The sequence below is a fragment of the Cyrtonyx montezumae genome, unplaced genomic scaffold (assembly GCF_038088225.1).
Source record: "Cyrtonyx montezumae isolate F1298 unplaced genomic scaffold, pur_monq_1.0 scaffold_29, whole genome shotgun sequence".
Taxonomy (NCBI): Eukaryota; Metazoa; Chordata; class Aves; order Galliformes; family Odontophoridae; genus Cyrtonyx; species Cyrtonyx montezumae.
In genome coordinates, this window is record NW_027072033.1 from 3,754,431 (window position 1) to 3,771,879 (window position 17,449).

The following is a 17,449-nucleotide window of genomic DNA, read 5'->3' on the forward strand; positions in this document are numbered from 1 at the left end:
GAGCCAAAACTGATTGACATGGCTTTTCTAAAAATCAAATCTATTGTTAAAATGATCATCTTTTATTACCTACTACTCGTTCTCCCGTCTCAACAGAGAAGGAAATATAACAGTAACAGTACATAAAGTTAAAAATCTCACAACAGTTTCTATTTTTGACTGCAGCTGTTGTAACAGGAATTGCACTGATGTTATTTAAAATTGAGAAATACAGGATTCCTGAGTAAACAGAGTAAGTTAATTAAAAAGTACTCAGAAAATAAAATACTTAAATATGAAAGGTTAGAGATTATGATAATCCTTTCCCAAATTTTTTCCAGTGGAAATCAATAAAACTGTAGCATTTTGTTGCTAAGGAGCATACAACTACAGCTATGATTTTACAGTTTTTTCTTAGCCATGGTGATGATTTACTTCATAGAAAATCTGTGTAATATGGCAGGCAGAAGTAACAGTCACCTGACAACATTTAGGGAGTTTTGCAAAATGTTCTGAAAGTTCATTTCTCCAAAACAATAAGTAAGGTTTCAAGTAAGCAGTACAACTCAGCTCTCTGAGAATATATTCTCCTATTTCAGAAAGATTTAACGCAAAAGAGTCTCTCAAGAAATATCTTAGCTTTATAGCTCTTACTAAGCCATGACTATCTCAGGCAATGTATGGGCATCTTCTGTAATGCATCACTCTATAAATGTAAGTGCAGACTAAGCTACAAATTAACAGACACCAAAACAAATATAAACAGATCTTCTGACTTCAGTTCCCCACAGTCAGAACACAGTAGAAAAGTTTGCCACCAACAGTTTAGGACCAAAAATTTATTTTTAAGAAATCAAGAAGGCCTCATACTAGATGATGTACTTTTAAAATACCTATGATTTTCATAGAAGAACTCCTAACATAGATACTAAGTTTTATAAGTCAGAAGCAGAAGTAACCTGCACAGACATTTAGAGCACCCAGTAAGGCCCATTTTAGCCCAAGGCTACGCTCTGCAAAAAGACCAAGAGTCAAAAGATCACTTTTTTCATTGCTCAAAGAAATACAGTCCAGGTTAGGTTTAACTCTCTAAAAAAACAACAGTTTTTCTCACAACTGGAACACAATTTTTATGGTGCTTCCATAATGTTATATCAAAAACATAAGAAGTCAGCTATCAGCTTCATACAGATCATAGCCTTTCTTAAGGAGAGATTTCATAGTGCATTTGCTTTTGGAGAGAGGTTTCTTATTAAGACAGAATTATGAAAAAATGCTACATTATTAGAAATAGCTTCTGTGTTTACTGATTACACCTTAGGTCTTCAGTTACAAGTTTCTTCCCATACAGTTAGACTGCAACTCCCTCAATTTACAGATAGCTGTAACTGCAACAAGAGTTTTTCTTGTAAAGACATAAGAATTTGTGACAGCAAAATACAATCAACCATAAGGAAGTGAAGATGATAAATTAAGTATTGCATCTGCATTTTATTTCATAGAAATGTTGTTTTTCTCATACACTTAAAAGCTTTTCCACTCCAAAACTGAGATAAAGACCTCAGTCTTCATTATATATAGATTATCAGATCTGAGGACTCCTACTATTCTTCAGATACATACATAATACTTCTTTAAAGAAGAGTTTTACTCAGTATTATCTACAAAAAAGGGAAAAGGAGACTTCTCTAACAACTCTTAACTTCAACATGCCATAATCTGAGTAATAGTAAATATTTATCTTAACAGTGTCAGATGTAGAATCGTTTTCCCAAGATCCTTCTGCATAAAATCCATTTACGCTGTAATCTGTCTTACTGCTATGCCCACTAGTTGCAGTCAGGTAATGTCTGCTTATAACACAGATGTAAGATCAATTCACTTTGTCAAAAGTTTAGGATACTAGAAGGAGCATTATGCAGGGAAGCATTTATCTCAAAAGATTTCAATGTATTTCAGAAAGCATTTAAGATACACTTTGGACAGCCACAGAGCAAAATCCATATTTATACCAAGTAACATTGTGCAGAGCAGATGCAGAGCCAACTCAGAAAACAGGAGCAACAAAAACACAGAAGCCTATCATTGCTTTTTAAACTACAAATAGTAGTTTACTACAGATTGCAAGTATTTTATTTCCAAGATCAAATACTATTACTGTAAAACACTGCCTCAGCATCGCATTGGTCTGTTGTGCTGAATCAAAACTGGCTCAGTGTTTTGTAACCTGTCTTTTAAGTACAGTTTAGATCTGCTCAAAAAGAGTGGTGGAAAAGAACAAAATGTGTCCTTCACTTCCCAGAAACTTTCATCTTATTAGAATGAAGAGCTTTATTAGAGACTTCAGACCCTTCTTCTAGAAGAGTTTTTTCCATCAATGAAGTGACAAAGCTTACAATATATTTTATGATACCTGTCTTTGAAAAGATGATAAAATTATCTAATTCAAAGTACAGGCCATCCCTAATTCTAAAACATTAGTTTTCAATTATTCTCCAAAATTTGATTGGTAACCTAGCATAAGCCTAGGAACAACAACAGAACAGGAGAACACACTCATGGGCAAGCAGACTTAAAGGAGACAATATTTATATTCAATACTAATACAGAAAAGCTATCCTTGGAAATGTGCATATGCACTCACTTCATAGTAATAGCATCCATCCGTGAAGTACGTTCACAGGTAGTGTTCTCTGCTCATGTACACACAAATCCTTTGTTACTTGTTTCTTCCAGCTTCCAGGAGTAAGCAGCAAAAATGTTGGGTATCAACACAGGCGAAGACTAAAATGAAGCTATGCCAAGAGAGAGTGTATGGATAAAAAAGATTCATACTGCTAACATCTAACTGAAATTATTATCTTACATCTTCTCAAAAAGTTAGTATAAGGCTCAGTAGGACAACTAGCATAACCCCACACACACAAAAGATCAAGTTGGTTGTAAAAGCCCCTTATTTACTCATCTCTGAGCACACTACTGCTACACAGAAAACTTAATACCTACTAATATCCTCAAATTGAATTTCCTAAGTTCTTCCCAAGCCTAAACTGCACACAGTAAAATAATACACTAAATTAAGTTAAACTTTGCTTATAAAAAAAAAAAATTGCAGAATTCTAAGGAATTGTCCATTAGGAACAACTGAAATCAGACCAGTAAAAGACTAACACTTAATAGAAAACAGTTTTGGAAAGAAAAGACATGCAAATCCTCCTGCAAATGAAACTCACTTTTCTGCTTCTTCGTATAGTAATTTCATTATGTGCATCAACAATTCCTTGAAAATGTCAGAAGACTGACACTTTCTTCAAATAGATCACCTTTCCTTCACCACCCATACAAAGACACAGAACTGAAATTTTCTTGACCCTAAATGACAAAAATAAAGCCATCACTTTTTCTCCTTATTTTCATTGTAACTCAAATCCAGAAATCTAATTAATTGAAAATACTGATGAAGAGATGGGCAAAGATCTGATATTTTAAAGGTACTTCTGCAAGCGATAAACGATTAACATGTGACTTTGCAACCAATTAAACTTCTACCTTCTTCCAGACAATGATAGTACCAATGAAATAAGTTTGGAAATATCTACTACTTACAAACTATTTTGTCCAAGCATACTTTATGCACAGATGACTGACCAACTTTTAAAAAGATAGCATGTTTCCTCAAAACAGAAAATATTTTTTGTAACGAGGCTGGTAAGGAAGTGAGTTTCATTCCACACTCAAGAATAATCTCATCACTTTCTGCGCGCTGTCTGAAATAACTATTTTGCAATCAGCCACCCAGCACTGTTAAGACCTTTAAGCAAAGCAGATGTAAAACACAACTCAAGAGTCCTACACAAACTCTAGGTTTTTCTAGTGAAACATAATTCATTTTTGTCAGTAAACAACATATAAGAAAAATGTACAACCACTTTATTCCCTTGACTTACTCCTAGAATAAGCGGTCCTAAAGAACAGGGAAGACAGCAAACTAACTGCACTAGTTTAAAAGACAAAGATTCTGCTGGACAAGACAGTTTGTCAGGAGGTCATCTGCAACACTTGGGAAATTTGCTGGCTAAAATCCAAGTAAGACAGAAGCATTACTTTGCTTTTTCAGCCTCTACATGAGGCAAAACTTCAGAGACCACAGAAGGATAATCATAAACAACGAATTCCCCAGTACAGAACTTAGTAAGCTATTCAACTAAGTATACTTATGATTTCTCCATTATTTCCAACGAACCAAGGAGAAGAGAAAAAAAACCCTGAAAATTCAAAATGAAAGGTTCCTTGCTGAGATACAGATCAGGGAAAGATAACTGGTGGTTTTTGGTTGTTGCTGTTTTTTTCCCTCTTATACTGGCTTTTCTTTTCTTTCCTTCTGGGAGTAGATGGTATTACTGGTTATGGAATAGGAAGAACGATTTGTTTCCCCGTTTGCATAAAACCATCTTCTCATTGATCCTCGTGAAGAAATCTTACCACAACAAATAGTGCGGAATTTCCTTTAATGAGTCACCTTGGAAACATCCCTGATTCATATTAGAAGCACTACTTAGCAAACAAATGTCAGACAGCTTCATATATGTAACAAGCAAGACAACTTATTAATTGAACTAGTATCTGCTACACTAAAATTCAAAATGGAAACAAGTTAAAACAGATCTGTAAATCTTTCAAGAAGCTAAATATACACTTGGCAATGCACAGCAGCAGATAAAACTGGGCTGCACTGCTCCTTCAGCTTACGCCCCCTCTTCTTTCTGCAGGCGTTTTGAATACCAAAGTCTCTATGTAATATCTTGCAGCAGTTGTAAAGACAAAATTTGTGTGGAGAAGTTAATTACACTGTCTAAATATATATAGATTTTTTTTAAAACATTACTGATGATTAATCTCAACAATACATTTTAGTTATTTTGAACAGAAGAAAGTAAAACCTTAAGGCCTGAACTTAGTATGTTTGATCACCAGTGAAGAAACGGATACCAAAGAGTTCTGTCTTAGGTTATTTGTAAAAAAATGTAGAAAAAAGAAATCAAACTGAAATACAATTGCAATTGCGACTGCTATCATTCATGAAGTTCGTACCATTTCTTAGAACTTCACAGCAGTGGAACTGCATCAACAATATAATATTGAACCAATACTAGCACTTTTTTCGGGCTGCATTCTACCCTAGTTGCATTCCATACCCATAGTAAGAAAGGTAGTTCTCAATATTATGTTGACACTTTGAAAAGTAATAAAGAACGTGATTATGGACTATACTTGGCAATCAAAACTTCAGACTTTTCCAAAACACAAAATACAGATATGATTCCACCACACAGATATACTGTCACAGGATAAAGTATCAGTGGAACAAGCAAAGAGAGTCACCAGCAGTTTAAGAACCAGCATGCACAAGACTGTGCACACAGGGTTGGCAAAGAGCTTGCACTCCAGCCACTTGTACATTTCAACACATCTTTGTAACACTGCTCTCATCTTTATGCTTGTCCATATATTGGCAGTCCTAAGCAAGCACACCTGTGCTCAGGTAAGTATGCAGCTCCTATCTATTCATTTCAGTATGCAGCTCCTATCTATTCATTTCTGTGTGTGATAGCAGAAACCAGGCATTCACACGAACCACAGACAACGTAAAACTATTACTGAATGGAACATAAACTCATTCAACAATGTTGAACTAGTTCAGATTAGCAGTTAACAGTTTATCAGTCACATGCGATCTGCAACAAGAGAAAAAGAACTCCTACATGTGCATTTCAAGACTCTTTTTTAGAATGCACATCGTATTATCATAAACTACAGAGTGAAACAATCACTCAACTAAATCACAGTATCATTTAAAATCTAGAGTTAACAACTTCATCAACATGCAATGCCCAACTTCTACCTGTCCTAACACAGCCAGCTGTGGAACAAGAATGGACGGATGTCACTTGCGACTAGGTCTGAACACACGCATATGCGAATATGGGACTATTCCTTTATAAAGTTTTCAAGTGAACATTTAAGAATGTAATGGCTGCAAAACTATGAAGGTTATAAAACACAAGCTGATTATTTCACAGCAGTCTATAACACAATGAATAACAAATCTGCGGACAAAGTAAGAAATAAATGGAATGTCAATTATTTAAATGAAGTATGTTTACAGCACGTTTTGATGTTTTTTCTTCTTTTTAAAATCAGTTAATTGAAATTCAGCCAGAAAACAAGTTCAGTCAAGGACTGATAGTACAAATAATCTTAAATAGCTTTTTATGCTAGATTGTCGGAAATCTGCACACAGTCAAAGAAAAAAAGTTAACTGTAATAGTTGGTTGTATATCTGATGGCAATGTATACATAAAAGTAATAAAATAAATGCAGCCAGATTGGTAAGAAAATCTTCTAAAATGTTCCAACTACATCAGAGCCTCGTACTAGGAAGAAAGCAGAAAAATTAGATAACATCACCTCAGGTGAAAAACTTCTACAGAAGCAAAGGCATCAAGTCTTGAAATACAGCTAGATTAAGCAGTTGCCTTGGAGTAGTTACAACCTACAAGACCAAGACTCAAATTCTGAAGTGACCTACAGAGACTGGAGGAGCAGCAGCTGCAATCAATTGAAGGTAAGATTGGTACCCGTAAATGAAGTTCCATGGCCAAGGACAGAAAACAGAAATCAAAAAGATGCAAGCAAGGAAGAATGACGATCAGCAAGCAGTTGAACCGTATTTATTTAATAAGCCAGTTTAACCAGGCTGTTTCTTCACACAACAGAATACAACCAGCCCGGTCACTAGAAAAAAAAATAGTCCTGAAGAGAAAATTAATAATAAAAATACCCTAAGAACACATTAATAATGAGAAAAACAGTACTAGTTCTCAGAGCAAAGGAAGTGCATTACAAAATATGCTTACTGCCCCAGTTGCAAGCTTTAAAGGTTAGCCACGTTCAGTATTATGTAATGAGCGAAACATCTGCAGCCTTGGAAACATTCTTTGTTAGAGAACACTTTCTGTAATTGGAAACTCTGTTGGAGCAAAGTCAAATATAGTAGCCTGAAACAAAAATAAAACAGTAAAGAAAAAGTCAAGAGACTATAGTCCAGCAGTGAAGTGCCATCTGGGAGCCCAAATCTCACAGATTGTTTTTGGTAGGTTTTTTTAGTGCTTTTTTCCGTGGCTTTTCTCTGCTGCTTTTAGAGTGGATAGGGCTGGACAGTGTTTTGTGTGGAGAGGTCAAAAAGAGGGACAAAAAGATGTTCTGTTTCAAATGCAGCTCAGAGGTTACTCAAAGTAAACTGAAAAAGTCTGAGATACTTGTTCTCTCCACTAACCATTGAAAGTCTAGTATTAGAACTAGCAGTTTTGCTAGAATCTTGAAAGACAGATTTGCCAGATCACAGAATCATACTTACATTTTGTTTTTGTTAGCTGTCCACAACACAGTAAAACCACATGCTTCTTGAAATCTCCTGATTACACAGATCTAGAATCTCTCTCTTAGTGATTTTGAGGAACACTTTAGAAGTTTGTGTTTTTTTCATATATCTTTGGGGGTAAAAACACTGCAACAGGCAGTAAACTGTCATTCTACCCTACAGATCCCGTCAGTGACAACTTCATCACAACAAGTTGCTTCAGCTACAGTTTCAGAGCTTCAAAGCCTACCCTGACCCCACTGAACACATTCCCAGTTACTGAGAGGATGACTCCCATTTCTATCTAGCTTATGACAGCAGCATCAAAACACTTGGTTTCATGTCAGCATTTTCATTCTCTCTCTCCTGCTTTTGAAGCTTGGCAGGAGCTTATTAACACTTCAGAAAGACTGTCCTTTAATCCTCTTGCCAATTTCTCATTAAGAAACACTCCTTTGCCAAGATGGCTTTAAAAAGTCCCAACCACATGATTGATAGCAGCTAGAATATTCACAGTTTTTGTTTTAAGCTCCAGCAATAAGAAGCCTAGAGGAGGAGCTGTCTTTTTTGTTCTTTACATAGCACCAGCCTTGTCAAAATCTTGATCTGCAGCAGTTTTGCAGTGAGGGTTTGCACTAGTCCTTCTGTAGAAAATGCTCTGAGCCCTAGCCTATACGCTGCTTCTGCAACTCCTCTGCAGCAGCCACTTCACACATCACCTTGCAATGAAGTTACGACAAACACAAATCAAGTACAAGTGCCTTAAAACAGGTGCCTTCACCTTTCAGAACTACTTCCTGCATTACCAAATGTTTTAGAAAAACTTTTGCAGACAAATAATAATAAAGAAACAGGCAACAGCAACCTTAGAAACTGCATTAAAAGTCAACAGTTGCCTCCCACGTCTTTCCTGATTTATTTCAAAGGATAATTACAAGATGACCTACAGACCCACACTCCAAAGGCCGGATGAAATGGACCAAAGCCACCTAGCCAATATGAAAACTAATACTGGAAGTAAGAAAACGGAAAAGCATTTACAAATTGAAGTCACCAAGCAGAATGCATATCTTCAAAAGCATATACTTGAAGGGACTCAAAATCTTCATTATGACTACACCTCTTTCTCCAAAATAATAAAATATTGCTGGAATTTATACTGACAAAAATAACCTTCATCCACAGATGTTAACATTGTATATCCAATGTACGTTTTCTTATTTCTTTTATGCTTACGCTGAACTGACCAGATACGCGTGAGGCAACAAGAAATACCTTTTCTGTTTTTGTTTTTAAAATCACAACTGCTCATCAACAAACCAAGAAATCTTCCCCCTCTTCTGAGCTCTGCAATATATTTTAATAATCTTGCATTTCCATCTCTTGAGAGCCCTCTGTTACCAACCTCTGTTTCCTGCTGTGCTTACTTATGTCTTCGAACATAAATTTCAGAGAACTGTATATCTGAATCCATTAAAGCCTGACTGTATGTGAAACATGTTATCATTAGATGTACTCCTGAAGAAAACAGTCATGAAAGACTGTGCATAATAAAGGTTCTTCTCACACAGATAAATATATCAATAAATGTTTTTCTGAAGCAATAAAAAAATGCTATTAAAGAATAGCAAGCCAGAGATTCTGTGATGAAACACTATCACTCACCACCTGGCAAGTAAATGTAAAGGCTGACACTACAAATATCTAGATATTCTTCGTGTTATTATTATCTAAAACTCAAAGTATCTCTGCTGTATTACTCCACACTGGTGGAGTTCTAGGACAAAACATCTACTGGAAACTCAATTTTCTGAGCAAAAACATACATCCTTTAAGTAGCAAAAGCGCTTAAGTCAGATCATTACAAAGAACAAAACAGCTAAGCTAATAACACACACAAAAAAAAAAAAAAGCAGGGAAGAAATGTTACAAGGTTTCAGCCAATGTTATTAGCAGTGTCCAACTATAATGGAGAACTACTCCTTCAGAGAATTCAAAACTAATCTATAGTAGAACTTTGAAAACATTCTGAAAACAAAGATGAGTATTAAGTCTATAGTGCAAAAAGAATGCAACGTGAAAATCAGTGTGGATTTAGAGTTTAAAACTGTAGTGCCCTTCACATCATTGCTATTACTCTTTTTTATTTTAAACATTCATTTTTATCAAAGTTTAACACATTCACTTCTGCATATAGTACCATACTATATACATACCAATCATAGAATATTCTGGGTTGGAAGGGATCCATAACACTAACTGAGCCCCACTCCTCAATGCGTATGTGTTTCAAGAAGGGTGGGTATGTACTCCTAAGTAAAATGCTCAGCATAAATGGTTTTTATTTAGTTGCTAATGATTTAGTATAACAAAAATAAATTCTTAAAATAAAAAGAAACCTGTTTTGTTTCCTGAACTGTTTAAAAAAGTAAACCAGACAACATTTCCCACATGACTTTCATCAGCACAGCCCCATCACTCCAATGCCCAGCTGCTATGGTATATGCGCAATGAGACAACGACATTCAGAGCAGAATGAAATTTGAAATTTCTCACTTCACAAAAAAACCCACATCAGCTGTCACAACCTCTTCCTAAGTACCGCATTGAGATAGCTCCACTGCACAGTAATTTCAATGCTTTCCTTTCTTACAAGATTTTTTACTTCCTTTGTCATTTGTTAATAGGGCTAGGGCAAGAACAACACTGAGTGCTGACAAAGAGAGCTGGGACACAAATAGAGTCATCCACAATAACTTTGTACTTACCACCCTGACAATTCAAAAGCAAGCACTTTAACACAGATGTTCAACCCAGTCTCCTTCCCTATGAGGAAAGTCAGGACGTAAAAAAGAGGTGTGACAAATCTTCAAGGATTAAAAAAGTGGGATAGGACAACTAAATGTTGACAGCAAAATCTGAAAGAAACTTTGCTGGAAGTATCATAGTTAAGACCGGAAAGTATTTTACCTGTGCTATAAGTGCCATGCTATAAAAGAATTTTCACTTCTCTCAAGCAAGCATATCAGTAAAGGATTTTTTAAAAGATACAAGAAACAACAGGCACTCAAGGCTCAAAGCACAGTCTCTTTTCTCTGATTTGTGGATCATCTGGTTAAGAAGTATTTTAAAGTTAGAGGAGTTACCATTAAGATTTTTTCCCCCTAAAAGAATTGGTTCCATCAGGGAGATTAAAGGTCAGTGGTTTTGAAGTTAACAGTGTACACCATGTATATGCACTATGAATTCCACACAGAAGAAAGAAGCTATAAAATGACTATGTGCAGCATTTGTTCTGTTTTCTTTAAGTTAAACTGAAATGTCACATTACTCACTACATTCACAGTGAATGAATCATCAGAACCCGAAGGAATTTAAGGCCTTCACATATACTCAGTCTTGTAAGATAATTATATGACAAAAGCTAGAAGCAGGAAGGCAACAATACACACATCAGACATAGAAAATGACACACACAAGGCACATACAGTGATTTTGAAATGTAATCTTTCTCTCTGACCTACTCATTCCTGCACAACACAGTCCTTCATTTGCTAAACATAATGCAGGCCTAGTTTTTTTTGTTTTGTTTTTAATTTTATTTTTTACCTAGACAAACTGCACTAGCTCATCTAGGAGCGAATAAAAAATTAACGTCAAAGATACAGCGGTATTCTGGCATAAGATTCAGTGCAGGCACAACATCACAACCAAATTTCTATTTGCAAAGTCTGTTTCTACTTATGACGTGTGATTTTCTTATACAAGTGGGCCTTCAAGTTTGCCTGCATAATTCATTAGTATAGAAAACATTAGTGATTTTCTTCTTCTATGTTATTCAGAGAACAAACCAAACAGTTCTACATAGTAAGAATTACAACTTCAAGCTTAAGACACAACTAAAAGGAAAAAAAAGGAACAAAAAAAAAGCTAAAAAACCACCCACACATCACCCTGTGCAATGCTTGATTTTAAGACTGGAAGTCAGTCTAGTCTTTCACTGACTGCAAGAATTCACTTCAGCAGTGAAGTTGATGTTGAAGAAGTGACATGCAGATTTCTTTTTCTGGTTTTATCACAACTTTGAGAAACCAATAATTTGCTTATGCAGATAGGAAGCTCTCCATTGTTTTGTACTGGTTATCCTTTAATATTCATAACTGCAAACAAACCTTGATGAGGCATACTGCAGTTAAATGTTTCAGTATGCTATCCCACACATTAATAAACCACATTTATACATCATAGCAGTTCATGATTTAAAAAATTTACTAGAAAGTGACTCTACTTTTTCTCCTCCCACTAGATCCAAATTTTAGTTTGTAGATGGCCATGGGAACTATTCAGAAAAGAAAATCTAACCTCAAATAGCTTTCCTAGATTCCATTCTACAGGAATTGGAATGAGGAGCTTCAAAGGCTAATTCAGAGCAGCTACAGCGAGGCTTTTACTGGGAACTGCTCCCTGTAAAGCTCAATCTAACTTATGTAAATATTCCCCTTTAGTCACATTCTCCATAGTTTCAGAAGCTTAACAGCTACAAGACATACATGCTTTACAAGCATTAAACATTCTTCAGGCTATCCATACCCTTGAAGAGATTTCCTTTGGCAAACACACAGCTTACTTCCAATGATTTAAGGAATTCTGCAAAAATATTGTCCACACTTTCAGATTAAAAACGAACAGACAAAACACCACACAACAAATAAAATGCCTCAGTCTATTCAAGTTCACACTGTCTTCAAGCACAACAATTTCCTGCTACTTAGGTTTAGATAGCCAACATATTCCCATATTCTCATTAGGGTCATTCACTACTTAAAGCATAAGTGGAAGAATTTAACGTGCAGAGAAATCAGTGAAAGTACCAGACCAAATTATGCCCTAGTTAGGCAAGCTGTTACTTCCAAGGATGTCCATATGATCAACTAGTGAAAAACTGGACGCACCTGTTTCCACATTTTGCAATAGTCCCATGCAATGACCAAGACTAACTGACTGAGTAACCTGTTGCTGTGACTCAGCAGTTTGCTTTATGTTTCCTTTCTGTAACTTTCTCTGAGACCTGAGATATCCTGTAGAAATTTCAGGGCTTAGATATCCAGCTAGAGTTTGCCTTGATTTCTTGCTTTCCTGAAACATTAAGTGCTTGAACTTCTTCATAAACTACTTCTATCTGACTGCTCTGAAGTTGTAGTACTTTCTCCCAGTTTCAACCACGTTTTTATGTCCTCTTTAAGCACTAAGCCGCAGCATACACATTACAGAGATGAGGCAAGAGGATACTTTACTCGAAGACTTCTACCTATGTCAAGTTTCTTATCTTGGTAAGAGTCTAGTTTCTTCCCTAAGGAATAACAAAGGTTAGAGCCATGCTATGTGACACCAAGAATAGCACCACTGGGTTGCCCAAGGGCAAGGAGGGGGAAATAGTTTTGCTTTCACCAGTAACACAATGCCTCAACACAAAAGACTTGCTAACTGGAAGAGGAGCACTAAAGAATGCAGTGGCTGGACTTCAGTTAAAGCGTTACTGATCAAAGGCTGTAATTAATTAGAAAGACAAAAGCTATCACTGAAACGGGCAGGTTCAGGAGAAAGCAAAAACATGAGGTTCTTTGCCTCTGTAGTGAAAAATTGTTAAGTTTTGTAGTAGAGCTGCAATTCATTCAGAACGGGAAAACACTTCCATTTCAGAAGGAAGAACGCTTCAGCTACCTTGGAGATTCATAATTGTATACTCTATTTTTGCTGCCAGAGCTGAACAGCTTAATTTGCAAGTAAATCCCTGATTTACACTATTTTTAACATCTTTTAAACAGAAAAAAACAAAACAAACAAAAAACCCACCAGGCTCTTGGTTGATGCTTTAAATGCATGAAGTCTCTTTTTAAAAGAGTTCTTTTAGAGTAAAGGAAAGGAGCTGTAACGGCACAAAATGAAGATGAAAAGAATAAGGCAGCACTGCCTCATTATATTTAACTGAAACAAAGTAAATGAAATTCTTAATGACATGCAAGTCAACTTTAGACATGAAAGCGTAGGTATATTTTTATTGTTCTCTGTATCAACAACCCTGCAACCCTCAGTTTTCACTTTTGTAAGAGTAGCAAACTGAGTCACATGGATAAACAAAGAATATCATTACAATCTTCGCTATCTTGAAAACTGTTTTCAAGTTTCCTGCATGCCATAGCTAACAGTAAACATCAGGACTCCAGATACACCCTTGAAGAACCTGTAAGCAAAAACAAAGGAATACAGTGAGACTGTATCGACTGAGACTCAGCTTCTGCTCCATTTCACTTTGGCACATACAGCCCAGTACAACTGTACTAAAACTAAGTTTGCATGCGCACTTTTTATGACAGATGTTGTCAAAGGAATAACTGGAAACAGTCATACTTCATCAGAACCTATTTTGTAGTCCAGAAACAGCCCAGAACTAACCTGCTAAGGTTCTAACAACAGAGGCCAATGCTGCGAGCTGCCAGCTCCACATATTTGCAGGAACAAAGCAGTATCATTATCATCATATGAACTCAGTGTTTCCAACACTGCTTTACTCCATAAGAAAGAAGCGGCATCGCATTTCTGTATAACCAAAGACAACGCCCTTGAGTATTAGAGTTTGTGACAGGGATGATTTTTTTAGCAAGACAGAAACTAAAAAGTAGATGAAAGTGCAAAGACTTCAGTTTACAGTGTCACAGAAACTCTACCTGAGAAAAGCAGATCTCATGCTGAAATGCAGCAAAGTGACTCATTTAACAAACGTGAAGAAGCAGTAATGGACAACTACCTAGCAATTCACATGGGAGGTAACTTCATAAACATTGACTATGAACCCCATAAAATATTTTAGAGTTTGCCCACACCAAGATCTTCAGTACCTCAAACATCATTCAGGAAGAATGCAGCCTCTGCTTTGGGATGACAAGCCATCACAGGAAAAATAAAAAATAAAAAAAAGTTTCCATGAGACAGATTTCTATAGCTCAGGTTACCTTTAAACAAAAAGATGCCAGAACAGAGGTTACAGATCCTTTTTTTTTTTTTTTTTTTTTAACCACTCAGAAAGCTGTGTTTCATTGATACATGAAAACAGCATAGAGACCACCAAACACATCAGACGGTCTTTAGATACTGCTCTATGTTTGTAGCTGCCAGTGAAATGTACCTGAAATCTCAACAAATAGGAGAGGTGATCTTTTAAATAACAGTTGAAAGACTCCGTTACCTTCCTCTTGCATTTTTGCCAAAGACACCTTTCCTTCCTCACTTCACCAAGACTTCATTCTTCCCGTGTGCTCAAGCAAATTCTGGTATGTCATCAAAGCTAACTCTGGAACTTATTTGTCCCTAAAGCACTTTGAGATTGAACTCTACTGGTCAAGGACACACCTAAAAAGAATCACGTTTATAAAGATTCCATTCCAAAAACTATATTTCAACAATATTGGCACTGCTAGCTCAAATGAGAATTCATACATGTTGAGTCACAGGGATTCGATACAGGTCATTATTTGGATACCTTGGTTTTGCTCCATCTAGACAGTAGCACAGCTGGAGCAAATGTCTCCATAAATAAGAGTTTCCAAGAATTAATTAGAAAATTTCACACACAATCTTTGATGATTCAAATGCTCAAATTAAAATACAAGCACGCAAGACTCAGACCATGAAGATATCATTGCAATTCCACTGGGCTACAGAGAATATGATCTTAATTTAAAAATGAACAATCAAATGCAATATTGTCCTTATCCATATTATTTAAGAAAATGTCCACCTTAATTTATAAGCTAACGCTTTTCAAAAAAATCGATTTTCTTATTTAATACAGCAACTGTTATTATGCATGTTAGTAACCACTTTAACGTGGAAATTTACATGTAGGTTAAGAAATATTTAAATTTATGGTTTCTACTGCATTATTCCCTTGTACAATTAAAGGCAGATTGCATTAGCATTTCAGTTTCACCAGAATGGTAATAAGCAGCCAGCCAATTATTAAAGAAATTCTTTAAAAAACTTATAATCATCACACGTAGCAGAAGTATTCAAGCTATCTAACAGGTTTTTTTTTCTGTTGCTGCTGGTTGACTGGTTATTTAGAGGTGTTCTTAGAGCCATGCATTTGAAATATATACACAGGTCTGGACAGTCAATTAAGTCTGGGCATGGCAGGCCTTTACACAAAAGTCAAAATAAAGCTACTTACATTTTCCAAATAGGTGTGAAGTAATTTGCATTCCAGCATTTTTTTTTCAACTGAAATACAGCAATCCTTGCTCCCTAAACTTCCAGTATACCACCTTAAAAAGAGTGATACAAAAGCTTCTCCTAACCTTGCATTCACTAAACACACATGCAAAAAAAAAAAAAAACAGCTAACAAAAGCAACTAAAAGGAAAATTATTACCAGCATATGCAGGCTCAAGATTTGCTTGTCCTCAGCTGTCTCAATGAGGCAAGAAAGCACAAATACAGGAAAGCACTAGTCCCCAAAGTCATACTAACACAGCTAAAGGGGAAAAAAAGAAAGCAGATCAAACATCCCGTCTACAATGTAAGCCCTCACGCAGCACCTCTAAAAGTTTAGCCATGGGCATTAAGTTTGAAATCATCACAACTGCCCATGTTTGGAACGCACTTGATCATAGCAGCAAAAGAAAAGTGCATACAGATCTCACCGATGAATAATTTGACATAATTTCGTTCAACTTCTGGATCTTTTCTGCAACTGCCGCACCAACAATATGTTAACTTACAATTACAAACGTTGAGGAAGACAGCATTACATCAACTTATGTCGCAGTTAGAAAGAAATGCAGCTTTTAGAGATAACTTTCCCATGCTGATTTATGAAGGCACAAATGTGTCAGCGAACCCTACAGCAGCACAGATTATCCGACCATGCTGCAAGGACACACCAGATACCCCCAGACAATGGCAGAGGGTGATTAATAGTCACGGCTCTAGCTTCCCCCATCCACTCCCCCTTAAATCTGCATAACCAAACGGAGCTAGTTTCGACGCTGATAGCATCAGCTCCCCAAACAGTGCGCGGCTGGTAGCAGCGGTGCGTTTCTCGCCGCGCTGCGGGCAGGGGGACGCCGCTGCCCCAACGCTGCCGCCCGGCGCGGCCCTCCCGCCCGAGGAGGTTAAGCTCGCAGCCGTGGGGCCCAGGGGAGGAGCCGGCACATGGAAGGGCTGAGGGAGACTGGAAGGAGGGAGACTGGAAGCTGCCCGCGGCCCGCTCACCTGCGGGGCCACCTGCGCCCGCCCACCCGCCACTCCGCTGCCCCCTGCGTGGGCCGGGGCACGGCGCCCGCAGGACGGCAGGAGCCAAAGACACCTCCGGCGGACAGCCGGCGCGAGGGAACGCGAAACCAGCAGCGAGCACTTCGAAAGGAAAAATAACATGAAAAGGAAAGCTCAGAAAACGCCCACGCACTCCCTTCCCCTCCCCTCTTCTCCCCTCCCCTATTTTTTCTTTCCCCCGCAGCTCGGCGAAAGGGAGGGCCCGGCGGACGGGGGTGCTCCCCGCCGCGCTGCCAGCTTCCTGCCGCGCCACGGGCGGAGGGACGGGGACGGGGCGCCGCGTCCCGCTCCGCGCCTGTCAGCCCCCACCCGCTCACCTGCCGTCTGCCTGCCCTCCGGACGGCAAAAAACACCGACGCCCGCGCCAACAGTCGCGTCGCTCCCGATCCGCAGCCTCCCCCCTCTCCTGCCACCGCTGCGTCAGGAGCAGCCCGAGCCGCCGCCGCTCCTGTTTGCGAAGGAAACAGCCACCATGTTACTTTCTCCCCCGCAAACGCCTACAGGCGGGCCCGGGCCCGCCCCGAAAGGAGGCGGTGGTGGCGGTCGGGGCGAGGAAGCCGTTGCTGCGGGCAGGGGGCGCCCGCGGGCGGCGGCGGGGCGGTGTTAGTTGGGGATCGGGGCTCGGAGCTCCGCGCTTGGCTGCGCCTAGGTGGGTGGGAGTGGGCATGGCCGCGCTCGGGGTGTGAGAGCGGTGAGGGAATGCGGGATTAAGTTTGCGGG

The 17,449-nt window shown here is 38.2% G+C and overlaps 1 protein-coding gene across 1 annotated transcript in view; it reads right to left on the reverse strand.

Moving 5' to 3' along the window:
* DENND4C (DENN domain containing 4C) overlaps positions 1 to 17,142 on the reverse strand; it is a 73,902-nt gene extending 56,760 nt beyond the window's left edge. Inside the window, exons 1-2 of the mRNA XM_065740630.1 lie at positions 17,047 to 17,142; positions 10,168 to 10,225 (exon numbers count right to left, since the gene is read on the reverse strand). The gene's annotated coding sequence lies outside the window, so the exon portion shown is untranslated. The remainder of the gene's footprint in view (positions 1 to 10,167; positions 10,226 to 17,046) is intronic.
* Between the last annotated feature and the right edge of the window lie 307 nt (positions 17,143 to 17,449).